The 21,838-nt window shown below is 39.0% G+C and overlaps 32 non-coding genes across 32 annotated transcripts; all 32 read left to right on the top strand.

Annotated features, from left to right (window-relative positions):
* Nucleotides 1–527: 527 nt before the first annotated feature.
* On the top strand, nt 528–609 carry TRNAL-AAG (transfer RNA leucine (anticodon AAG)). Its single transcript has one exon. It is a non-coding gene; the product is annotated as a tRNA-Leu (tRNA).
* Nucleotides 610–737: 128 nt separating this feature from the next.
* Nucleotides 738–819, top strand: TRNAL-AAG (transfer RNA leucine (anticodon AAG)). The gene has a single exon. It is a non-coding gene; the product is annotated as a tRNA-Leu (tRNA).
* An 835-nt stretch (nt 820–1,654) lies between these two features.
* Nucleotides 1,655–1,736, top strand: TRNAL-UAG (transfer RNA leucine (anticodon UAG)). Its single transcript has one exon. It is a non-coding gene; the product is annotated as a tRNA-Leu (tRNA).
* A 128-nt stretch (nt 1,737–1,864) lies between these two features.
* TRNAL-AAG (transfer RNA leucine (anticodon AAG)) lies at nt 1,865–1,946 on the top strand. The gene has a single exon. It is a non-coding gene; the product is annotated as a tRNA-Leu (tRNA).
* Nucleotides 1,947–2,785: 839 nt separating this feature from the next.
* On the top strand, nt 2,786–2,867 carry TRNAL-UAG (transfer RNA leucine (anticodon UAG)). Its single transcript has one exon. It is a non-coding gene; the product is annotated as a tRNA-Leu (tRNA).
* A 128-nt stretch (nt 2,868–2,995) lies between these two features.
* On the top strand, nt 2,996–3,077 carry TRNAL-AAG (transfer RNA leucine (anticodon AAG)). The gene has a single exon. It is a non-coding gene; the product is annotated as a tRNA-Leu (tRNA).
* Nucleotides 3,078–3,916: 839 nt separating this feature from the next.
* Nucleotides 3,917–3,998, top strand: TRNAL-UAG (transfer RNA leucine (anticodon UAG)). The gene has a single exon. It is a non-coding gene; the product is annotated as a tRNA-Leu (tRNA).
* A 128-nt stretch (nt 3,999–4,126) lies between these two features.
* Nucleotides 4,127–4,208, top strand: TRNAL-AAG (transfer RNA leucine (anticodon AAG)). Its single transcript has one exon. It is a non-coding gene; the product is annotated as a tRNA-Leu (tRNA).
* An 839-nt stretch (nt 4,209–5,047) lies between these two features.
* TRNAL-UAG (transfer RNA leucine (anticodon UAG)) lies at nt 5,048–5,129 on the top strand. The gene has a single exon. It is a non-coding gene; the product is annotated as a tRNA-Leu (tRNA).
* Nucleotides 5,130–5,257: 128 nt separating this feature from the next.
* On the top strand, nt 5,258–5,339 carry TRNAL-AAG (transfer RNA leucine (anticodon AAG)). Its single transcript has one exon. It is a non-coding gene; the product is annotated as a tRNA-Leu (tRNA).
* Nucleotides 5,340–6,178: 839 nt separating this feature from the next.
* Nucleotides 6,179–6,260, top strand: TRNAL-UAG (transfer RNA leucine (anticodon UAG)). The gene has a single exon. It is a non-coding gene; the product is annotated as a tRNA-Leu (tRNA).
* A 128-nt stretch (nt 6,261–6,388) lies between these two features.
* TRNAL-AAG (transfer RNA leucine (anticodon AAG)) lies at nt 6,389–6,470 on the top strand. Its single transcript has one exon. It is a non-coding gene; the product is annotated as a tRNA-Leu (tRNA).
* An 835-nt stretch (nt 6,471–7,305) lies between these two features.
* Nucleotides 7,306–7,387, top strand: TRNAL-AAG (transfer RNA leucine (anticodon AAG)). The gene has a single exon. It is a non-coding gene; the product is annotated as a tRNA-Leu (tRNA).
* Nucleotides 7,388–7,515: 128 nt separating this feature from the next.
* Nucleotides 7,516–7,597, top strand: TRNAL-AAG (transfer RNA leucine (anticodon AAG)). Its single transcript has one exon. It is a non-coding gene; the product is annotated as a tRNA-Leu (tRNA).
* Nucleotides 7,598–9,106: 1,509 nt separating this feature from the next.
* On the top strand, nt 9,107–9,188 carry TRNAL-UAG (transfer RNA leucine (anticodon UAG)). The gene has a single exon. It is a non-coding gene; the product is annotated as a tRNA-Leu (tRNA).
* Nucleotides 9,189–9,316: 128 nt separating this feature from the next.
* Nucleotides 9,317–9,398, top strand: TRNAL-AAG (transfer RNA leucine (anticodon AAG)). Its single transcript has one exon. It is a non-coding gene; the product is annotated as a tRNA-Leu (tRNA).
* Nucleotides 9,399–10,233: 835 nt separating this feature from the next.
* On the top strand, nt 10,234–10,315 carry TRNAL-AAG (transfer RNA leucine (anticodon AAG)). The gene has a single exon. It is a non-coding gene; the product is annotated as a tRNA-Leu (tRNA).
* A 128-nt stretch (nt 10,316–10,443) lies between these two features.
* On the top strand, nt 10,444–10,525 carry TRNAL-AAG (transfer RNA leucine (anticodon AAG)). Its single transcript has one exon. It is a non-coding gene; the product is annotated as a tRNA-Leu (tRNA).
* A 1,509-nt stretch (nt 10,526–12,034) lies between these two features.
* Nucleotides 12,035–12,116, top strand: TRNAL-UAG (transfer RNA leucine (anticodon UAG)). The gene has a single exon. It is a non-coding gene; the product is annotated as a tRNA-Leu (tRNA).
* Nucleotides 12,117–12,244: 128 nt separating this feature from the next.
* Nucleotides 12,245–12,326, top strand: TRNAL-AAG (transfer RNA leucine (anticodon AAG)). The gene has a single exon. It is a non-coding gene; the product is annotated as a tRNA-Leu (tRNA).
* Nucleotides 12,327–13,165: 839 nt separating this feature from the next.
* Nucleotides 13,166–13,247, top strand: TRNAL-UAG (transfer RNA leucine (anticodon UAG)). Its single transcript has one exon. It is a non-coding gene; the product is annotated as a tRNA-Leu (tRNA).
* A 128-nt stretch (nt 13,248–13,375) lies between these two features.
* On the top strand, nt 13,376–13,457 carry TRNAL-AAG (transfer RNA leucine (anticodon AAG)). Its single transcript has one exon. It is a non-coding gene; the product is annotated as a tRNA-Leu (tRNA).
* Nucleotides 13,458–14,292: 835 nt separating this feature from the next.
* On the top strand, nt 14,293–14,374 carry TRNAL-AAG (transfer RNA leucine (anticodon AAG)). The gene has a single exon. It is a non-coding gene; the product is annotated as a tRNA-Leu (tRNA).
* Nucleotides 14,375–14,502: 128 nt separating this feature from the next.
* On the top strand, nt 14,503–14,584 carry TRNAL-AAG (transfer RNA leucine (anticodon AAG)). The gene has a single exon. It is a non-coding gene; the product is annotated as a tRNA-Leu (tRNA).
* Nucleotides 14,585–16,093: 1,509 nt separating this feature from the next.
* TRNAL-UAG (transfer RNA leucine (anticodon UAG)) lies at nt 16,094–16,175 on the top strand. Its single transcript has one exon. It is a non-coding gene; the product is annotated as a tRNA-Leu (tRNA).
* Nucleotides 16,176–16,303: 128 nt separating this feature from the next.
* On the top strand, nt 16,304–16,385 carry TRNAL-AAG (transfer RNA leucine (anticodon AAG)). Its single transcript has one exon. It is a non-coding gene; the product is annotated as a tRNA-Leu (tRNA).
* An 835-nt stretch (nt 16,386–17,220) lies between these two features.
* Nucleotides 17,221–17,302, top strand: TRNAL-AAG (transfer RNA leucine (anticodon AAG)). Its single transcript has one exon. It is a non-coding gene; the product is annotated as a tRNA-Leu (tRNA).
* Nucleotides 17,303–17,430: 128 nt separating this feature from the next.
* TRNAL-AAG (transfer RNA leucine (anticodon AAG)) lies at nt 17,431–17,512 on the top strand. The gene has a single exon. It is a non-coding gene; the product is annotated as a tRNA-Leu (tRNA).
* Nucleotides 17,513–19,017: 1,505 nt separating this feature from the next.
* Nucleotides 19,018–19,099, top strand: TRNAL-UAG (transfer RNA leucine (anticodon UAG)). Its single transcript has one exon. It is a non-coding gene; the product is annotated as a tRNA-Leu (tRNA).
* Nucleotides 19,100–19,227: 128 nt separating this feature from the next.
* TRNAL-AAG (transfer RNA leucine (anticodon AAG)) lies at nt 19,228–19,309 on the top strand. Its single transcript has one exon. It is a non-coding gene; the product is annotated as a tRNA-Leu (tRNA).
* Nucleotides 19,310–20,144: 835 nt separating this feature from the next.
* On the top strand, nt 20,145–20,226 carry TRNAL-UAG (transfer RNA leucine (anticodon UAG)). Its single transcript has one exon. It is a non-coding gene; the product is annotated as a tRNA-Leu (tRNA).
* Nucleotides 20,227–20,354: 128 nt separating this feature from the next.
* TRNAL-AAG (transfer RNA leucine (anticodon AAG)) lies at nt 20,355–20,436 on the top strand. Its single transcript has one exon. It is a non-coding gene; the product is annotated as a tRNA-Leu (tRNA).
* Nucleotides 20,437–21,838: the final 1,402 nt, after the last annotated feature.

Raw genomic sequence — 21,838 nt, 5'->3', positions numbered from 1 at the left:
AGACATTCCTCAAACCGGTTTAAAATATTTCTAAATAAAGTGATTTGAAAACAGTGAAGAGAAACGAAAATTATTTTAGTGTGATGTATATACCGCCAGGCACCATCATAACTAACATTTTATCATGTTATCAACTTTTCATACAAATAGAAAAGCAAAGGTGGCAGCATGGCTCATTGGTGTAAGGGATTGAATTTTTGCTTGTGTTTTTTTGAAGGTATGTCTTTGAATCCCACTGATGCCAAAATAAGACGTTTGGATCTTGTCTCTAAATTTTTGTGGTATTCAGTTGAAATGAACAAATAGCAACTCAATTAAAATGTAAATATTTGTAATCAACTTTATCGCTGCAGCACTTTATTCAACCTGTTTCTGATTTGTGGTTATCGCATGTAATTTAGCATTTTACGGATTTTTCTCCTGACATTTTTTTTTGAAATGCAGCTTTCAAATGCAGAATTTGTAGGCTTTGTTGATCTGATTGACATTTTTCAGATCTTAGAGCTCACGAAAGCAAGCTCATGAGTGGTAGCATGGCCGAGCGGTCTAAGGCGCTGGATTAAGGCTCCAGTCTCTTCGGAGGCGTGGGTTCAAATCCCACTGCTGCCATTTTTATTAGTTCTTCATGTGGTTCCAACGTATAGATAAAGAAGATACTCAGCTTTCAAATGCAGAATTTATAGGCTTTGTTGTTCTGATTGTCAGATCTTAGAGCTCACGAAAGAGAGATCATGAGTGGTAGCATGGCCGAGCGGTCTAAGGCGCTGGATTAAGGCTCCAGTCTCTTCGGAGGCGTAGGTTCAAATCCCACTGCTGCCATTTTCGTTAGATCCAAGAGAAGGTGCAGACATCGGTATAGATGTCGTTCAAGCGTGAAGATCAGTGTTTCTCAACTCCAGTCCTCAGGACCCTTAACAGTGCTTGCTTTCCAGGTGACAAGGGAAATAATTATACCACCTGTAGATCTGTTAGAATGTGTCAGTCAGTTATGAATACACCTGTGCTTAAGCAAGGAGATATGGAAAACATGCACTGTTAGGGGTCCTGAGGACTGGAGTTGAGAAATCCAGCTGGTGTTACCTGTGGAAGTATATTTTAGCTCAATCGCAACTTTAGTCATGTGTCGAAGACATTCCTCAAACTGGTTTAAAATATTTCTAAATAAAGTGATTTGAAAACAGTGAAGAGAAACGGAAATTATTTTAGTGTGATGTATATACCGCCAGGCACCATCATAACTAACATTTCATCATGTTATCAACTTTTCATACAAATAGAAAAGCAAAGGTGGCAGCATGGCTCATTGGTGTAAGGGATTGAATTTTTGCTTGTGTTTTTTTGAAGGTATGTCTTTGAATCCCACTGATGCCAAAATAAGACGTTTGGATCTTGTCTCTAAATTTTTGTGGTATTCAGTTGAAATGAACAAATAGCAACTCAATTAAAATGTAAATATTTGTAATCAACTTTATCGCTGCAGCACTTTATTCAACCTTTTTCTGATTTGTGGTTATCGCATGTAATTTAGCATTTTACGGATTTTTCTCCTGACATTTTTTTTTGAAATGCAGCTTTCAAATGCAGAATTTGTAGGCTTTGTTGATCTGATTGACATTTTTCAGATCTTAGAGCTCACGAAAGCAAGCTCATGAGTGGTAGCATGGCCGAGCGGTCTAAGGCACTGGATTTAGGCTCCAGTCTCTTTGGAGGCGTGGGTTCAAATCCCACTGCTGCCATTTTTATTAGTTCTTCATGTGGTTCCAACGTATAGATAAAGAAGATACTCAGCTTTCAAATGCAGAATTTATAGGCTTTGTTGTTCTGATTGTCAGATTTTAGAGCTCACGAAAGAGAGATCATGAGTGGTAGCATGGCCGAGCGGTCTAAGGCGCTGGATTAAGGCTCCAGTCTCTTCGGAGGCGTGGGTTCAAATCCCACTGCTGCCATTTTCGTTAGATCCAAGAGAAGATGCAGACATCGGTATAGATGTCATTCAAGCGTGAAGATCAGTGTTTCTCAACTCCAGTCCTCAGGACCCTTAACAGTGCTTGCTTTCCAGGTGACAAGGGAAATAATTATACCACCTGTAGATCTGTTAGAATGTGTCAGTCAGTTATGAATACACCTGTGCTTAAGCAAGGAGATATGGAAAACATGCACTGTTAGGGGTCCTGAGGACTGGAGTTGAGAAATCCAGCTGGTGTTACCTGTGGAAGTATATTTTAGCTAAATCGCAACTTTAGTCATGTGTCGAAGACATTCCTCAAACCGGTTTAAAATATTTCTAAATAAAGTGATTTGAAAACAGTGAAGAGAAACGAAAATTATTTTAGTGTGATGTATATACCGCCAGGCACCATCATAACTAACATTTTATCATGTTATCAACTTTTCATACAAATAGAAAAGCAAAGGTGGCAGCATGGCTCATTGGTGTAAGGGATTGAATTTTTGCTTGTGTTTTTTTGAAGGTATGTCTTTGAATCCCACTGATGCCAAAATAAGACGTTTGGATCTTGTCTCTAAATTTTTGTGGTATTCAGTTGAAATGAACAAATAGCAACTCAATTAAAATGTAAATATTTGTAATCAACTTTATCGCTGCAGCACTTTATTCAACCTTTTTCTGATTTGTGGTTATCGCATGTAATTTAGCATTTTACGGATTTTTCTCCTGACATTTTTTTTTGAAATGCAGCTTTCAAACAAATGCAGAATTTGTAGGCTTTGTTGATCTGATTGACATTTTTCAGATCTTAGAGCTCACGAAAGCAAGCTCATGAGTGGTAGCATGGCCGAGCGGTCTAAGGCGCTGGATTTAGGCTCCAGTCTCTTCGGAGGCGTGGGTTCAAATCCCACTGCTGCCATTTTTATTAGTTCTTCATGTGGTTCCAACGTATAGATAAAGAAGATACTCAGCTTTCAAATGCAGAATTTATAGGCTTTGTTGTTCTGATTGTCAGATCTTAGAGCTCACGAAAGAGAGATCATGAGTGGTAGCATGGCCGAGCGGTCTAAGGCGCTGGATTAAGGCTCCAGTCTCTTCGGAGGCGTGGGTTCAAATCCCACTGCTGCCATTTTCGTTAGATCCAAGAGAAGGTGCAGACATCGGTATAGATGTCATTCAAGCGTGAAGATCAGTGTTTCTCAACTCCAGTCCTCAGGACCCTTAACAGTGCTTGCTTTCCAGGTGACAAGGGAAATAATTATACCACCTGTAGATCTGTTAGAATGTGTCAGTCAGTTATGAATACACCTGTGCTTAAGCAAGGAGATATGGAAAACATGCACTGTTAGGGGTCCTGAGGACTGGAGTTGAGAAATCCAGCTGGTGTTACCTGTGGAAGTATATTTTAGCTAAATCGCAACTTTAGTCATGTGTCGAAGACATTCCTCAAACCGGTTTAAAATATTTCTAAATAAAGTGATTTGAAAACAGTGAAGAGAAACGAAAATTATTTTAGTGTGATGTATATACCGCCAGGCACCATCATAACTAACATTTTATCATGTTATCAACTTTTCATACAAATAGAAAAGCAAAGGTGGCAGCATGGCTCATTGGTGTAAGGGATTGAATTTTTGCTTGTGTTTTTTTGAAGGTATGTCTTTGAATCCCACTGATGCCAAAATAAGACGTTTGGATCTTGTCTCTAAATTTTTGTGGTATTCAGTTGAAATGAACAAATAGCAACTCAATTAAAATGTAAATATTTGTAATCAACTTTATCGCTGCAGCACTTTATTCAACCTTTTTCTGATTTGTGGTTATCGCATGTAATTTAGCATTTTACGGATTTTTCTCCTGACATTTTTTTTTGAAATGCAGCTTTCAAACAAATGCAGAATTTGTAGGCTTTGTTGATCTGATTGACATTTTTCAGATCTTAGAGCTCACGAAAGCAAGCTCATGAGTGGTAGCATGGCCGAGCGGTCTAAGGCGCTGGATTTAGGCTCCAGTCTCTTCGGAGGCGTGGGTTCAAATCCCACTGCTGCCATTTTTATTAGTTCTTCATGTGGTTCCAACGTATAGATAAAGAAGATACTCAGCTTTCAAATGCAGAATTTATAGGCTTTGTTGTTCTGATTGTCAGATCTTAAAGCTCACGAAAGAGAGATCATGAGTGGTAGCATGGCCGAGCGGTCTAAGGCGCTGGATTAAGGCTCCAGTCTCTTCGGAGGCGTGGGTTCAAATCCCACTGCTGCCATTTTCGTTAGATCCAAGAGAAGGTGCAGACATCGGTATAGATGTCATTCAAGCGTGAAGATCAGTGTTTCTCAACTCCAGTCCTCAGGACCCTTAACAGTGCTTGCTTTCCAGGTGACAAGGGAAATAATTATACCACCTGTAGATCTGTTAGAATGTGTCAGTCAGTTATGAATACACCTGTGCTTAAGCAAGGAGATATGGAAAACATGCACTGTTAGGGGTCCTGAGGACTGGAGTTGAGAAATCCAGCTGGTGTTACCTGTGGAAGTATATTTTAGCTAAATCGCAACTTTAGTCATGTGTCGAAGACATTCCTCAAACCGGTTTAAAATATTTCTAAATAAAGTGATTTGAAAACAGTGAAGAGAAACGAAAATTATTTTAGTGTGATGTATATACCGCCAGGCACCATCATAACTAACATTTTATCATGTTATCAACTTTTCATACAAATAGAAAAGCAAAGGTGGCAGCATGGCTCATTGGTGTAAGGGATTGAATTTTTGCTTGTGTTTTTTTGAAGGTATGTCTTTGAATCCCACTGATGCCAAAATAAGACGTTTGGATCTTGTCTCTAAATTTTTGTGGTATTCAGTTGAAATGAACAAATAGCAACTCAATTAAAATGTAAATATTTGTAATCAACTTTATCGCTGCAGCACTTTATTCAACCTTTTTCTGATTTGTGGTTATCGCATGTAATTTAGCATTTTACGGATTTTTCTCCTGACATTTTTTTTTGAAATGCAGCTTTCAAACAAATGCAGAATTTGTAGGCTTTGTTGATCTGATTGACATTTTTCAGATCTTAGAGCTCACGAAAGCAAGCTCATGAGTGGTAGCATGGCCGAGCGGTCTAAGGCGCTGGATTTAGGCTCCAGTCTCTTCGGAGGCGTGGGTTCAAATCCCACTGCTGCCATTTTTATTAGTTCTTCATGTGGTTCCAACGTATAGATAAAGAAGATACTCAGCTTTCAAATGCAGAATTTATAGGCTTTGTTGTTCTGATTGTCAGATCTTAGAGCTCACGAAAGAGAGATCATGAGTGGTAGCATGGCCGAGTGGTCTAAGGCGCTGGATTAAGGCTCCAGTCTCTTCGGAGGCGTGGGTTCAAATCCCACTGCTGCCATTTTCGTTAGATCCAAGAGAAGGTGCAGACATCGGTATAGATGTCATTCAAGCGTGAAGATCAGTGTTTCTCAACTCCAGTCCTCAGGACCCTTAACAGTGCTTGCTTTCCAGGTGACAAGGGAAATAATTATACCACCTGTAGATCTGTTAGAATGTGTCAGTCAGTTATGAATACACCTGTGCTTAAGCAAGGAGATATGGAAAACATGCACTGTTAGGGGTCCTGAGGACTGGAGTTGAGAAATCCAGCTGGTGTTACCTGTGGAAGTATATTTTAGCTAAATCGCAACTTTAGTCATGTGTCGAAGACATTCCTCAAACCGGTTTAAAATATTTCTAAATAAAGTGATTTGAAAACAGTGAAGAGAAACGAAAATTATTTTAGTGTGATGTATATACCGCCAGGCACCATCATAACTAACATTTTATCATGTTATCAACTTTTCATACAAATAGAAAAGCAAAGGTGGCAGCATGGCTCATTGGTGTAAGGGATTGAATTTTTGCTTGTGTTTTTTTGAAGGTATGTCTTTGAATCCCACTGATGCCAAAATAAGACGTTTGGATCTTGTCTCTAAATTTTTGTGGTATTCAGTTGAAATGAACAAATAGCAACTCAATTAAAATGTAAATATTTGTAATCAACTTTATCGCTGCAGCACTTTATTCAACCTTTTTCTGATTTGTGGTTATCGCATGTAATTTAGCATTTTACGGATTTTTCTCCTGACATTTTTTTTTGAAATGCAGCTTTCAAACAAATGCAGAATTTGTAGGCTTTGTTGATCTGATTGACATTTTTCAGATCTTAGAGCTCACGAAAGCAAGCTCATGAGTGGTAGCATGGCCGAGCGGTCTAAGGCGCTGGATTTAGGCTCCAGTCTCTTCGGAGGCGTGGGTTCAAATCCCACTGCTGCCATTTTTATTAGTTCTTCATGTGGTTCCAACGTATAGATAAAGAAGATACTCAGCTTTCAAATGCAGAATTTATAGGCTTTGTTGTTCTGATTGTCAGATCTTAAAGCTCACGAAAGAGAGATCATGAGTGGTAGCATGGCCGAGCGGTCTAAGGCGCTGGATTAAGGCTCCAGTCTCTTCGGAGGCGTGGGTTCAAATCCCACTGCTGCCATTTTCGTTAGATCCAAGAGAAGGTGCAGACATCGGTATAGATGTCATTCAAGCGTGAAGATCAGTGTTTCTCAACTCCAGTCCTCAGGACCCTTAACAGTGCTTGCTTTCCAGGTGACAAGGGAAATAATTATACCACCTGTAGATCTGTTAGAATGTGTCAGTCAGTTATGAATACACCTGTGCTTAAGCAAGGAGATATGGAAAACATGCACTGTTAGGGGTCCTGAGGACTGGAGTTGAGAAATCCAGCTGGTGTTACCTGTGGAAGTATATTTTAGCTAAATCGCAACTTTAGTCATGTGTCGAAGACATTCCTCAAACCGGTTTAAAATATTTCTAAATAAAGTGATTTGAAAACAGTGAAGAGAAACGAAAATTATTTTAGTGTGATGTATATACCGCCAGGCACCATCATAACTAACATTTTATCATGTTATCAACTTTTCATACAAATAGAAAAGCAAAGGTGGCAGCATGGCTCATTGGTGTAAGGGATTGAATTTTTGCTTGTGTTTTTTTGAAGGTATGTCTTTGAATCCCACTGATGCCAAAATAAGACGTTTGGATCTTGTCTCTAAATTTTTGTGGTATTCAGTTGAAATGAACAAATAGCAACTCAATTAAAATGTAAATATTTGTAATCAACTTTATCGCTGCAGCACTTTATTCAACCTGTTTCTGATTTGTGGTTATCGCATGTAATTTAGCATTTTACGGATTTTTCTCCTGACATTTTTTTTTGAAATGCAGCTTTCAAATGCAGAATTTGTAGGCTTTGTTGATCTGATTGACATTTTTCAGATCTTAGAGCTCACGAAAGCAAGCTCATGAGTGGTAGCATGGCCGAGCGGTCTAAGGCGCTGGATTAAGGCTCCAGTCTCTTCGGAGGCGTGGGTTCAAATCCCACTGCTGCCATTTTTATTAGTTCTTCATGTGGTTCCAACGTATAGATAAAGAAGATACTCAGCTTTCAAATGCAGAATTTATAGGCTTTGTTGTTCTGATTGTCAGATCTTAGAGCTCACGAAAGAGAGATCATGAGTGGTAGCATGGCCGAGCGGTCTAAGGCGCTGGATTAAGGCTCCAGTCTCTTCGGAGGCGTGGGTTCAAATCCCACTGCTGCCATTTTCGTTAGATCCAAGAGAAGGTGCAGACATCGGTATAGATGTCGTTCAAGCGTGAAGATCAGTGTTTCTCAACTCCAGTCCTCAGGACCCTTAACAGTGCTTGCTTTCCAGGTGACAAGGGAAATAATTATACCACCTGTAGATCTGTTAGAATGTGTCAGTCAGTTATGAATACACCTGTGCTTAAGCAAGGAGATATGGAAAACATGCACTGTTAGGGGTCCTGAGGACTGGAGTTGAGAAATCCAGCTGGTGTTACCTGTGGAAGTATATTTTAGCTAAATCGCAACTTTAGTCATGTGTCGAAGACATTCCTCAAACTGGTTTAAAATATTTCTAAATAAAGTGATTTGAAAACAGTGAAGAGAAACGGAAATTATTTTAGTGTGATGTATATACCGCCAGGCACCATCATAACTAACATTTCATCATGTTATCAACTTTTCATACAAATAGAAAAGCAAAGGTGGCAGCATGGCTCATTGGTGTAAGGGATTGAATTTTTGCTTGTGTTTTTTTGAAGGTATGTCTTTGAATCCCACTGATGCCAAAATAAGACGTTTGGATCTTGTCTCTAAATTTTTGTGGTATTCAGTTGAAATGAACAAATAGCAACTCAATTAAAATGTAAATATTTGTAATCAACTTTATCGCTGCAGCACTTTATTCAACCTTTAGATCCAAGAGAAGGTGCAGACATCGGTATAGATGTCGTTCAAGCGTGAAGATCAGTGTTTCTCAACTCCAGTCCTCAGGACCCTTAACAGTGCTTGCTTTCCAGGTGACAAGGGAAATAATTATACCACCTGTAGATCTGTTAGAATGTGTCAGTCAGTTATGAATACACCTGTGCTTAAGCAAGGAGATATGGAAAACATGCACTGTTAGGGGTCCTGAGGACTGGAGTTGAGAAATCCAGCTGGTGTTACCTGTGGAAGTATATTTTAGCTAAATCGCAACTTTAGTCATGTGTCGAAGACATTCCTCAAACCGGTTTAAAATATTTCTAAATAAAGTGATTTGAAAACAGTGAAGAGAAACGGAAATTATTTTAGTGTGATGTATATACCGCCAGGCACCATCATAACTAACATTTCATCATGTTATCAACTTTTCATACAAATAGAAAAGCAAAGGTGGCAGCATGGCTCATTGGTGTAAGGGATTGAATTTTTGCTTGTGTTTTTTTGAAGGTATGTCTTTGAATCCCACTGATGCCAAAATAAGACGTTTGGATCTTGTCTCTAAATTTTTGTGGTATTCAGTTGAAATGAACAAATAGCAACTCAATTAAAATGTAAATATTTGTAATCAACTTTATCGCTGCAGCACTTTATTCAACCTGTTTCTGATTTGTGGTTATCGCATGTAATTTAGCATTTTACGGATTTTTCTCCTGACATTTTTTTTTGAAATGCAGCTTTCAAACAAATGCAGAATTTGTAGGCTTTGTTGATCTGATTGACATTTTTCAGATCTTAGAGCTCACGAAAGCAAGCTCATGAGTGGTAGCATGGCCGAGCGGTCTAAGGCGCTGGATTTAGGCTCCAGTCTCTTCGGAGGCGTGGGTTCAAATCCCACTGCTGCCATTTTTATTAGTTCTTCATGTGGTTCCAACGTATAGATAAAGAAGATACTCAGCTTTCAAATGCAGAATTTATAGGCTTTGTTGTTCTGATTGTCAGATCTTAGAGCTCACGAAAGAGAGATCATGAGTGGTAGCATGGCCGAGCGGTCTAAGGCGCTGGATTAAGGCTCCAGTCTCTTCGGAGGCGTGGGTTCAAATCCCACTGCTGCCATTTTCGTTAGATCCAAGAGAAGGTGCAGACATCGGTATAGATGTCATTCAAGCGTGAAGATCAGTGTTTCTCAACTCCAGTCCTCAGGACCCTTAACAGTGCTTGCTTTCCAGGTGACAAGGGAAATAATTATACCACCTGTAGATCTGTTAGAATGTGTCAGTCAGTTATGAATACACCTGTGCTTAAGCAAGGAGATATGGAAAACATGCACTGTTAGGGGTCCTGAGGACTGGAGTTGAGAAATCCAGCTGGTGTTACCTGTGGAAGTATATTTTAGCTAAATCGCAACTTTAGTCATGTGTCGAAGACATTCCTCAAACCGGTTTAAAATATTTCTAAATAAAGTGATTTGAAAACAGTGAAGAGAAACGAAAATTATTTTAGTGTGATGTATATACCGCCAGGCACCATCATAACTAACATTTTATCATGTTATCAACTTTTCATACAAATAGAAAAGCAAAGGTGGCAGCATGGCTCATTGGTGTAAGGGATTGAATTTTTGCTTGTGTTTTTTTGAAGGTATGTCTTTGAATCCCACTGATGCCAAAATAAGACGTTTGGATCTTGTCTCTAAATTTTTGTGGTATTCAGTTGAAATGAACAAATAGCAACTCAATTAAAATGTAAATATTTGTAATCAACTTTATCGCTGCAGCACTTTATTCAACCTGTTTCTGATTTGTGGTTATCGCATGTAATTTAGCATTTTACGGATTTTTCTCCTGACATTTTTTTTTGAAATGCAGCTTTCAAATGCAGAATTTGTAGGCTTTGTTGATCTGATTGACATTTTTCAGATCTTAGAGCTCACGAAAGCAAGCTCATGAGTGGTAGCATGGCCGAGCGGTCTAAGGCGCTGGATTAAGGCTCCAGTCTCTTCGGAGGCGTGGGTTCAAATCCCACTGCTGCCATTTTTATTAGTTCTTCATGTGGTTCCAACGTATAGATAAAGAAGATACTCAGCTTTCAAATGCAGAATTTATAGGCTTTGTTGTTCTGATTGTCAGATCTTAGAGCTCACGAAAGAGAGATCATGAGTGGTAGCATGGCCGAGCGGTCTAAGGCGCTGGATTAAGGCTCCAGTCTCTTCGGAGGCGTGGGTTCAAATCCCACTGCTGCCATTTTCGTTAGATCCAAGAGAAGGTGCAGACATCGGTATAGATGTCGTTCAAGCGTGAAGATCAGTGTTTCTCAACTCCAGTCCTCAGGACCCTTAACAGTGCTTGCTTTCCAGGTGACAAGGGAAATAATTATACCACCTGTAGATCTGTTAGAATGTGTCAGTCAGTTATGAATACACCTGTGCTTAAGCAAGGAGATATGGAAAACATGCACTGTTAGGGGTCCTGAGGACTGGAGTTGAGAAATCCAGCTGGTGTTACCTGTGGAAGTATATTTTAGCTAAATTGCAACTTTAGTCATGTGTCGAAGACATTCCTCAAACTGGTTTAAAATATTTCTAAATAAAGTGATTTGAAAACAGTGAAGAGAAACGGAAATTATTTTAGTGTGATGTATATACCGCCAGGCACCATCATAACTAACATTTCATCATGTTATCAACTTTTCATACAAATAGAAAAGCAAAGGTGGCAGCATGGCTCATTGGTGTAAGGGATTGAATTTTTGCTTGTGTTTTTTTGAAGGTATGTCTTTGAATCCCACTGATGCCAAAATAAGACGTTTGGATCTTGTCTCTAAATTTTTGTGGTATTCAGTTGAAATGAACAAATAGCAACTCAATTAAAATGTAAATATTTGTAATCAACTTTATCGCTGCAGCACTTTATTCAACCTTTAGATCCAAGAGAAGGTGCAGACATCGGTATAGATGTCGTTCAAGCGTGAAGATCAGTGTTTCTCAACTCCAGTCCTCAGGACCCTTAACAGTGCTTGCTTTCCAGGTGACAAGGGAAATAATTATACCACCTGTAGATCTGTTAGAATGTGTCAGTCAGTTATGAATACACCTGTGCTTAAGCAAGGAGATATGGAAAACATGCACTGTTAGGGGTCCTGAGGACTGGAGTTGAGAAATCCAGCTGGTGTTACCTGTGGAAGTATATTTTAGCTAAATCGCAACTTTAGTCATGTGTCGAAGACATTCCTCAAACCGGTTTAAAATATTTCTAAATAAAGTGATTTGAAAACAGTGAAGAGAAACGAAAATTATTTTAGTGTGATGTATATACCGCCAGGCACCATCATAACTAACATTTTATCATGTTATCAACTTTTCATACAAATAGAAAAGCAAAGGTGGCAGCATGGCTCATTGGTGTAAGGGATTGAATTTTTGCTTGTGTTTTTTTGAAGGTATGTCTTTGAATCCCACTGATGCCAAAATAAGACGTTTGGATCTTGTCTCTAAATTTTTGTGGTATTCAGTTGAAATGAACAAATAGCAACTCAATTAAAATGTAAATATTTGTAATCAACTTTATCGCTGCAGCACTTTATTCAACCTTTTTCTGATTTGTGGTTATCGCATGTAATTTAGCATTTTACGGATTTTTCTCCTGACATTTTTTTTTGAAATGCAGCTTTCAAACAAATGCAGAATTTGTAGGCTTTGTTGATCTGATTGACATTTTTCAGATCTTAGAGCTCACGAAAGCAAGCTCATGAGTGGTAGCATGGCCGAGCGGTCTAAGGCGCTGGATTTAGGCTCCAGTCTCTTCGGAGGCGTGGGTTCAAATCCCACTGCTGCCATTTTTATTAGTTCTTCATGTGGTTCCAACGTATAGATAAAGAAGATACTCAGCTTTCAAATGCAGAATTTATAGGCTTTGTTGTTCTGATTGTCAGATCTTAGAGCTCACGAAAGAGAGATCATGAGTGGTAGCATGGCCGAGCGGTCTAAGGCGCTGGATTAAGGCTCCAGTCTCTTCGGAGGCGTGGGTTCAAATCCCACTGCTGCCATTTTCGTTAGATCCAAGAGAAGGTGCAGACATCGGTATAGATGTCATTCAAGCGTGAAGATCAGTGTTTCTCAACTCCAGTCCTCAGGACCCTTAACAGTGCTTGCTTTCCAGGTGACAAGGGAAATAATTATACCACCTGTAGATCTGTTAGAATGTGTCAGTCAGTTATGAATACACCTGTGCTTAAGCAAGGAGATATGGAAAACATGCACTGTTAGGGGTCCTGAGGACTGGAGTTGAGAAATCCAGCTGGTGTTACCTGTGGAAGTATATTTTAGCTAAATCGCAACTTTAGTCATGTGTCGAAGACATTCCTCAAACCGGTTTAAAATATTTCTAAATAAAGTGATTTGAAAACAGTGAAGAGAAACGAAAATTATTTTAGTGTGATGTATATACCGCCAGGCACCATCATAACTAACATTTTATCATGTTATCAACTTTTCATACAAATAGAAAAGCAAAGGTGGCAGCATGGCTCATTGGTGTAAGGGATTGAATTTTTGCTTGTGTTTTTTTGAAGGTATGTCTTTGAATCCCACTGATGCCAAAATAAGACGTTTGGATCTTGTCTCTAAATTTTTGTGGTATTCAGTTGAAATGAACAAATAGCAACTCAATTAAAATGTAAATATTTGTAATCAACTTTATCGCTGCAGCACTTTATTCAACCTTTTTCTGATTTGTGGTTATCGCATGTAATTTAGCATTTTACGGATTTTTCTCCTGACATTTTTTTTTGAAATGCAGCTTTCAAACAAATGCAGAATTTGTAGGCTTTGTTGATCTGATTGACATTTTTCAGATCTTAGAGCTCACGAAAGCAAGCTCATGAGTGGTAGCATGGCCGAGCGGTCTAAGGCGCTGGATTTAGGCTCCAGTCTCTTCGGAGGCGTGGGTTCAAATCCCACTGCTGCCATTTTTATTAGTTCTTCATGTGGTTCCAACGTATAGATAAAGAAGATACTCAGCTTTCAAATGCAGAATTTATAGGCTTTGTTGTTCTGATTGTCAGATCTTAAAGCTCACGAAAGAGAGATCATGAGTGGTAGCATGGCCGAGCGGTCTAAGGCGCTGGATTAAGGCTCCAGTCTCTTCGGAGGCGTGGGTTCAAATCCCACTGCTGCCATTTTCGTTAGATCCAAGAGAAGGTGCAGACATCGGTATAGATGTCATTCAAGCGTGAAGATCAGTGTTTCTCAACTCCAGTCCTCAGGACCCTTAACAGTGCTTGCTTTCCAGGTGACAAGGGAAATAATTATACCACCTGTAGATCTGTTAGAATGTGTCAGTCAGTTATGAATACACCTGTGCTTAAGCAAGGAGATATGGAAAACATGCACTGTTAGGGGTCCTGAGGACTGGAGTTGAGAAATCCAGCTGGTGTTACCTGTGGAAGTATATTTTAGCTAAATCGCAACTTTAGTCATGTGTCGAAGACATTCCTCAAACCGGTTTAAAATATTTCTAAATAAAGTGATTTGAAAACAGTGAAGAGAAACGAAAATTATTTTAGTGTGATGTATATACCGCCAGGCACCATCATAACTAACATTTTATCATGTTATCAACTTTTCATACAAATAGAAAAGCAAAGGTGGCAGCATGGCTCATTGGTGTAAGGGATTGAATTTTTGCTTGTGTTTTTTTGAAGGTATGTCTTTGAATCCCACTGATGCCAAAATAAGACGTTTGGATCTTGTCTCTAAATTTTTGTGGTATTCAGTTGAAATGAACAAATAGCAACTCAATTAAAATGTAAATATTTGTAATCAACTTTATCGCTGCAGCACTTTATTCAACCTGTTTCTGATTTGTGGTTATCGCATGTAATTTAGCATTTTACGGATTTTTCTCCTGACATTTTTTTTTGAAATGCAGCTTTCAAATGCAGAATTTGTAGGCTTTGTTGATCTGATTGACATTTTTCAGATCTTAGAGCTCACGAAAGCAAGCTCATGAGTGGTAGCATGGCCGAGCGGTCTAAGGCGCTGGATTAAGGCTCCAGTCTCTTCGGAGGCGTGGGTTCAAATCCCACTGCTGCCATTTTTATTAGTTCTTCATGTGGTTCCAACGTATAGATAAAGAAGATACTCAGCTTTCAAATGCAGAATTTATAGGCTTTGTTGTTCTGATTGTCAGATCTTAGAGCTCACGAAAGAGAGATCATGAGTGGTAGCATGGCCGAGCGGTCTAAGGCGCTGGATTAAGGCTCCAGTCTCTTCGGAGGCGTGGGTTCAAATCCCACTGCTGCCATTTTCGTTAGATCCAAGAGAAGGTGCAGACATCGGTATAGATGTCGTTCAAGCGTGAAGATCAGTGTTTCTCAACTCCAGTCCTCAGGACCCTTAACAGTGCTTGCTTTCCAGGTGACAAGGGAAATAATTATACCACCTGTAGATCTGTTAGAATGTGTCAGTCAGTTATGAATACACCTGTGCTTAAGCAAGGAGATATGGAAAACATGCACTGTTAGGGGTCCTGAGGACTGGAGTTGAGAAATCCAGCTGGTGTTACCTGTGGAAGTATATTTTAGCTAAATCGCAACTTTAGTCATGTGTCGAAGACATTCCTCAAACTGGTTTAAAATATTTCTAAATAAAGTGATTTGAAAACAGTGAAGAGAAACGGAAATTATTTTAGTGTGATGTATATACCGCCAGGCACCATCATAACTAACATTTCATCATGTTATCAACTTTTCATACAAATAGAAAAGCAAAGGTGGCAGCATGGCTCATTGGTGTAAGGGATTGAATTTTTGCTTGTGTTTTTTTGAAGGTATGTCTTTGAATCCCACTGATGCCAAAATAAGACGTTTGGATCTTGTCTCTAAATTTTTGTGGTATTCAGTTGAAATGAACAAATAGCAACTCAATTAAAATGTAAATATTTGTAATCAACTTTATCGCTGCAGCACTTTATTCAACCTTTAGATCCAAGAGAAGGTGCAGACATCGGTATAGATGTCGTTCAAGCGTGAAGATCAGTGTTTCTCAACTCCAGTCCTCAGGACCCTTAACAGTGCTTGCTTTCCAGGTGACAAGGGAAATAATTATACCACCTGTAGATCTGTTAGAATGTGTCAGTCAGTTATGAATACACCTGTGCTTAAGCAAGGAGATATGGAAAACATGCACTGTTAGGGGTCCTGAGGACTGGAGTTGAGAAATCCAGCTGGTGTTACCTGTGGAAGTATATTTTAGCTAAATCGCAACTTTAGTCATGTGTCGAAGACATTCCTCAAACCGGTTTAAAATATTTCTAAATAAAGTGATTTGAAAACAGTGAAGAGAAACGGAAATTATTTTAGTGTGATGTATATACCGCCAGGCACCATCATAACTAACATTTCATCATGTTATCAACTTTTCATACAAATAGAAAAGCAAAGGTGGCAGCATGGCTCATTGGTGTAAGGGATTGAATTTTTGCTTGTGTTTTTTTGAAGGTATGTCTTTGAATCCCACTGATGCCAAAATAAGACGTTTGGATCTTGTCTCTAAATTTTTGTGGTATTCAGTTGAAATGAACAAATAGCAACTCAATTAAAATGTAAATATTTGTAATCAACTTTATCGCTGCAGCACTTTATTTAACCTTTTTCTGATTTGTGGTTATCGCATGTAATTTAGCATTTTACGGATTTTTCTCCTGACATTTTTTTTTGAAATGCAGCTTTCAAACAAATGCAGAATTTGTAGGCTTTGTTGATCTGATTGACATTTTTCAGATCTTAGAGCTCACGAAAGCAAGCTCATGAGTGGTAGCATGGCCGAGCGGTCTAAGGCGCTGGATTTAGGCTCCAGTCTCTTCGGAGGCGTGGGTTCAAATCCCACTGCTGCCATTTTTATTAGTTCTTCATGTGGTTCCAACGTATAGATAAAGAAGATACTCAGCTTTCAAATGCAGAATTTATAGGCTTTGTTGTTCTGATTGTCAGATCTTAGAGCTCACGAAAGAGAGATCATGAGTGGTAGCATGGCCGAGCGGTCTAAGGCGCTGGATTAAGGCTCCAGTCTCTTCGGAGGCGTGGGTTCAAATCCCACTGCTGCCATTTTCGTTAGATCCAAGAGAAGGTGCAGACATCGGTATAGATGTCATTCAAGCGTGAAGATCAGTGTTTCTCAACTCCAGTCCTCAGGACCCTTAACAGTGCTTGCTTTCCAGGTGACAAGGGAAATAATTATACCACCTGTAGATCTGTTAGAATGTGTCAGTCAGTTATGAATACACCTGTGCTTAAGCAAGGAGATATGGAAAACATGCACTGTTAGGGGTCCTGAGGACTGGAGTTGAGAAATCCAGCTGGTGTTACCTGTGGAAGTATATTTTAGCTAAATCGCAACTTTAGTCATGTGTCGAAGACATTCCTCAAACCGGTTTAAAATATTTCTAAATAAAGTGATTTGAAAACAGTGAAGAGAAACGAAAATTATTTTAGTGTGATGTATATACCGCCAGGCACCATCATAACTAACATTTTATCATGTTATCAACTTTTCATACAAATAGAAAAGCAAAGGTGGCAGCATGGCTCATTGGTGTAAGGGATTGAATTTTTGCTTGTGTTTTTTTGAAGGTATGTCTTTGAATCCCACTGATGCCAAAATAAGACGTTTGGATCTTGTCTCTAAATTTTTGTGGTATTCAGTTGAAATGAACAAATAGCAACTCAATTAAAATGTAAATATTTGTAATCAACTTTATCGCTGCAGCACTTTATTCAACCTGTTTCTGATTTGTGGTTATCGCATGTAATTTAGCATTTTACGGATTTTTCTCCTGACATTTTTTTTTGAAATGCAGCTTTCAAATGCAGAATTTGTAGGCTTTGTTGATCTGATTGACATTTTTCAGATCTTAGAGCTCACGAAAGCAAGCTCATGAGTGGTAGCATGGCCGAGCGGTCTAAGGCGCTGGATTAAGGCTCCAGTCTCTTCGGAGGCGTGGGTTCAAATCCCACTGCTGCCATTTTTATTAGTTCTTCATGTGGTTCCAACGTATAGATAAAGAAGATACTCAGCTTTCAAATGCAGAATTTATAGGCTTTGTTGTTCTGATTGTCAGATCTTAGAGCTCACGAAAGAGAGATCATGAGTGGTAGCATGGCCGAGCGGTCTAAGGCGCTGGATTAAGGCTCCAGTCTCTTCGGAGGCGTGGGTTCAAATCCCACTGCTGCCATTTTCGTTAGATCCAAGAGAAGGTGCAGACATCGGTATAGATGTCGTTCAAGCGTGAAGATCAGTGTTTCTCAACTCCAGTCCTCAGGACCCTTAACAGTGCTTGCTTTCCAGGTGACAAGGGAAATAATTATACCACCTGTAGATCTGTTAGAATGTGTCAGTCAGTTATGAATACACCTGTGCTTAAGCAAGGAGATATGGAAAACATGCACTGTTAGGGGTCCTGAGGACTGGAGTTGAGAAATCCAGCTGGTGTTACCTGTGGAAGTATATTTTAGCTAAATTGCAACTTTAGTCATGTGTCGAAGACATTCCTCAAACTGGTTTAAAATATTTCTAAATAAAGTGATTTGAAAACAGTGAAGAGAAACGGAAATTATTTTAGTGTGATGTATATACCGCCAGGCACCATCATAACTAACATTTCATCATGTTATCAACTTTTCATACAAATAGAAAAGCAAAGGTGGCAGCATGGCTCATTGGTGTAAGGGATTGAATTTTTGCTTGTGTTTTTTTGAAGGTATGTCTTTGAATCCCACTGATGCCAAAATAAGACGTTTGGATCTTGTCTCTAAATTTTTGTGGTATTCAGTTGAAATGAACAAATAGCAACTCAATTAAAATGTAAATATTTGTAATCAACTTTATCGCTGCAGCACTTTATTCAACCTTTAGATCCAAGAGAAGGTGCAGACATCGGTATAGATGTCGTTCAAGCGTGAAGATCAGTGTTTCTCAACTCCAGTCCTCAGGACCCTTAACAGTGCTTGCTTTCCAGGTGACAAGGGAAATAATTATACCACCTGTAGATCTGTTAGAATGTGTCAGTCAGTTATGAATACACCTGTGCTTAAGCAAGGAGATATGGAAAACATGCACTGTTAGGGGTCCTGAGGACTGGAGTTGAGAAATCCAGCTGGTGTTACCTGTGGAAGTATATTTTAGCTAAATCGCAACTTTAGTCATGTGTCGAAGACATTCCTCAAACCGGTTTAAAATATTTCTAAATAAAGTGATTTGAAAACAGTGAAGAGAAACGGAAATTATTTTAGTGTGATGTATATACCGCCAGGCACCATCATAACTAACATTTCATCATGTTATCAACTTTTCATACAAATAGAAAAGCAAAGGTGGCAGCATGGCTCATTGGTGTAAGGGATTGAATTTTTGCTTGTGTTTTTTTGAAGGTATGTCTTTGAATCCCACTGATGCCAAAATAAGACGTTTGGATCTTGTCTCTAAATTTTTGTGGTATTCAGTTGAAATGAACAAATAGCAACTCAATTAAAATGTAAATATTTGTAATCAACTTTATCGCTGCAGCACTTTATTTAACCTTTTTCTGATTTGTGGTTATCGCATGTAATTTAGCATTTTACGGATTTTTCTCCTGACATTTTTTTTTGAAATGCAGCTTTCAAATGCAGAATTTGTAGGCTTTGTTGATCTGATTGACATTTTTCAGATCTTAGAGCTCACGAAAGCAAGCTCATGAGTGGTAGCATGGCCGAGCGGTCTAAGGCGCTGGATTTAGGCTCCAGTCTCTTCGGAGGCGTGGGTTCAAATCCCACTGCTGCCATTTTTATTAGTTCTTCATGTGGTTCCAACGTATAGATAAAGAAGATACTCAGCTTTCAAATGCAGAATTTATAGGCTTTGTTGTTCTGATTGTCAGATCTTAGAGCTCACGAAAGAGAGATCATGAGTGGTAGCATGGCCGAGCGGTCTAAGGCGCTGGATTAAGGCTCCAGTCTCTTCGGAGGCGTGGGTTCAAATCCCACTGCTGCCATTTTCGTTAGATCCAAGAGAAGGTGCAGACATCGGTATGGATGTCGTTCAAGCGTGAAGATCAGTGTTTCTCAACTCCAGTCCTCAGGACCCTTAACAGTGCTTGCTTTCCAGGTGACAAGGGAAATAATTATACCACCTGTAGATCTGTTAGAATGTGTCAGTCAGTTATGAATACACCTGTGCTTAAGCAAGGAGATATGGAAAACATGCACTGTTAGGGGTCCTGAGGACTGGAGTTGAGAAATCCAGCTGGTGTTACCTGTGGAAGTATATTTTAGCTAAATCGCAACTTTAGTCATGTGTCGAAGACATTCCTCAAACTGGTTTAAAATATTTCTAAATAAAGTGATTTGAAAACAGTGAAGAGAAACGGAAATTATTTTAGTGTGATGTATATACCGCCAGGCACCATCATAACTAACATTTCATCATGTTATCAACTTTTCATATAAATAGAAAAGCAAAGGTGGCAGCATGGCTCATTGGTGTAAGGGATTGAATTTTTGCTTGTGTTTTTTTGAAGGTATGTCTTTGAATCCCACTGATGCCAAAATAAGACGTTTGGATCTTGTCTCTAAATTTTTGTGGTATTCAGTTGAAATGAACAAATAGCAACTCAATTAAAATGTAAATATTTGTAATCAACTTTATCGCTGCAGCACTTTATTCAACCTTTTTCTGATTTGTGGTTATCGCATGTAATTTAGCATTTTACGGATTTTTCTCCTGACATTTTTTTTTGAAATGCAGCTTTCAAATGCAGAATTTGTAGGCTTTGTTGATCTGATTGACATTTTTCAGATCTTAGAGCTCACGAAAGCAAGCTCATGAGTGGTAGCATGGCCGAGCGGTCTAAGGCGCTGGATTTAGGCTCCAGTCTCTTTGGAGGCGTGGGTTCAAATCCCACTGCTGCCATTTTTATTAGTTCTTCATGTGGTTCCAACGTATAGATAAAGAAGATACTCAGCTTTCAAATGCAGAATTTATAGGCTTTGTTGTTCTGATTGTCAGATCTTAGAGCTCACGAAAGAGAGATCATGAGTGGTAGCATGGCCGAGCGGTCTAAGGCGCTGGATTAAGGCTCCAGTCTCTTCGGAGGCGTGGGTTCAAATCCCACTGCTGCCATTTTCGTTAGATCCAAGAGAAGGTGCAGACATCGGTATGGATGTCGTTCAAGCGTGAAGATCAGTGTTTCTCAACTCCAGTCCTCAGGACCCTTAACAGTGCTTGCTTTCCAGGTGACAAGGGAAATAATTATACCACCTGTAGATCTGTTAGAATGTGTCAGTCAGTTATGAATACACCTGTGCTTAAGCAAGGAGATATGGAAAACATGCACTGTTAGGGGTCCTGAGGACTGGAGTTGAGAAATCCAGCTGGTGTTACCTGTGGAAGTATATTTTAGCTAAATCGCAACTTTAGTCATGTGTCGAAGACATTCCTCAAACCGGTTTAAAATATTTCTAAATAAAGTGATTTGAAAACAGTGAAGAGAAACGAAAATTATTTTAGTGTGATGTATATACCGCCAGGCACCATCATAACTAACATTTCATCATGTTATCAACTTTTCATACAAATAGAAAAGCAAAGGTGGCAGCATGGCTCATTGGTGTAAGGGATTGAATTTTTGCTTGTGTTTTTTTGAAGGTATGTCTTTGAATCCCACTGATGCCAAAATAAGACGTTTGGATCTTGTCTCTAAATTTTTGTGGTATTCAGTTGAAATGAACAAATAGCAACTCAATTAAAATGTAAATATTTGTAATCAACTTTATCGCTGCAGCACTTTATTCAACCTTTAGATCCAAGAGAAGGTGCAGACATCGGTATAGATGTCGTTCAAGCGTGAAGATCAGTGTTTCTCAACTCCAGTCCTCAGGACCCTTAACAGTGCTTGCTTTCCAGGTGACAAGGGAAATAATTATACCACCTGTAGATCTGTTAGAATGTGTCAGTCAGTTATGAATACACCTGTGCTTAAGCAAGGAGATATGGAAAACATGCACTGTTAGGGGTCCTGAGGACTGGAGTTGAGAAATCCAGCTGGTGTTACCTGTGGAAGTATATTTTAGCTAAATCGCAACTTTAGTCATGTGTCGAAGACATTCCTCAAACCGGTTTAAAATATTTCTAAATAAAGTGATTTGAAAACAGTGAAGAGAAACGGAAATTATTTTAGTGTGATGTATATACCGCCAGGCACCATCATAACTAACATTTCATCATGTTATCAACTTTTCATACAAATAGAAAAGCAAAGGTGGCAGCATGGCTCATTGGTGTAAGGGATTGAATTTTTGCTTGTGTTTTTTTGAAGGTATGTCTTTGAATCCCACTGATGCCAAAATAAGACGTTTGGATCTTGTCTCTAAATTTTTGTGGTATTCAGTTGAAATGAACAAATAGCAACTCAATTAAAATGTAAATATTTGTAATCAACTTTATCGCTGCAGCACTTTATTCAACCTTTTTCTGATTTGTGGTTATCGCATGTAATTTAGCATTTTACGGATTTTTCTCCTGA

The sequence above is a fragment of the Mixophyes fleayi genome, chromosome 6, assembly GCF_038048845.1.
Source record: "Mixophyes fleayi isolate aMixFle1 chromosome 6, aMixFle1.hap1, whole genome shotgun sequence".
In the NCBI taxonomy this organism is placed as follows: domain Eukaryota; kingdom Metazoa; phylum Chordata; class Amphibia; order Anura; family Limnodynastidae; genus Mixophyes; species Mixophyes fleayi.
The sequence above is the reverse complement of the archived record's forward strand: the minus strand, read 5'-3'. Positions and strand labels throughout refer to the sequence as shown.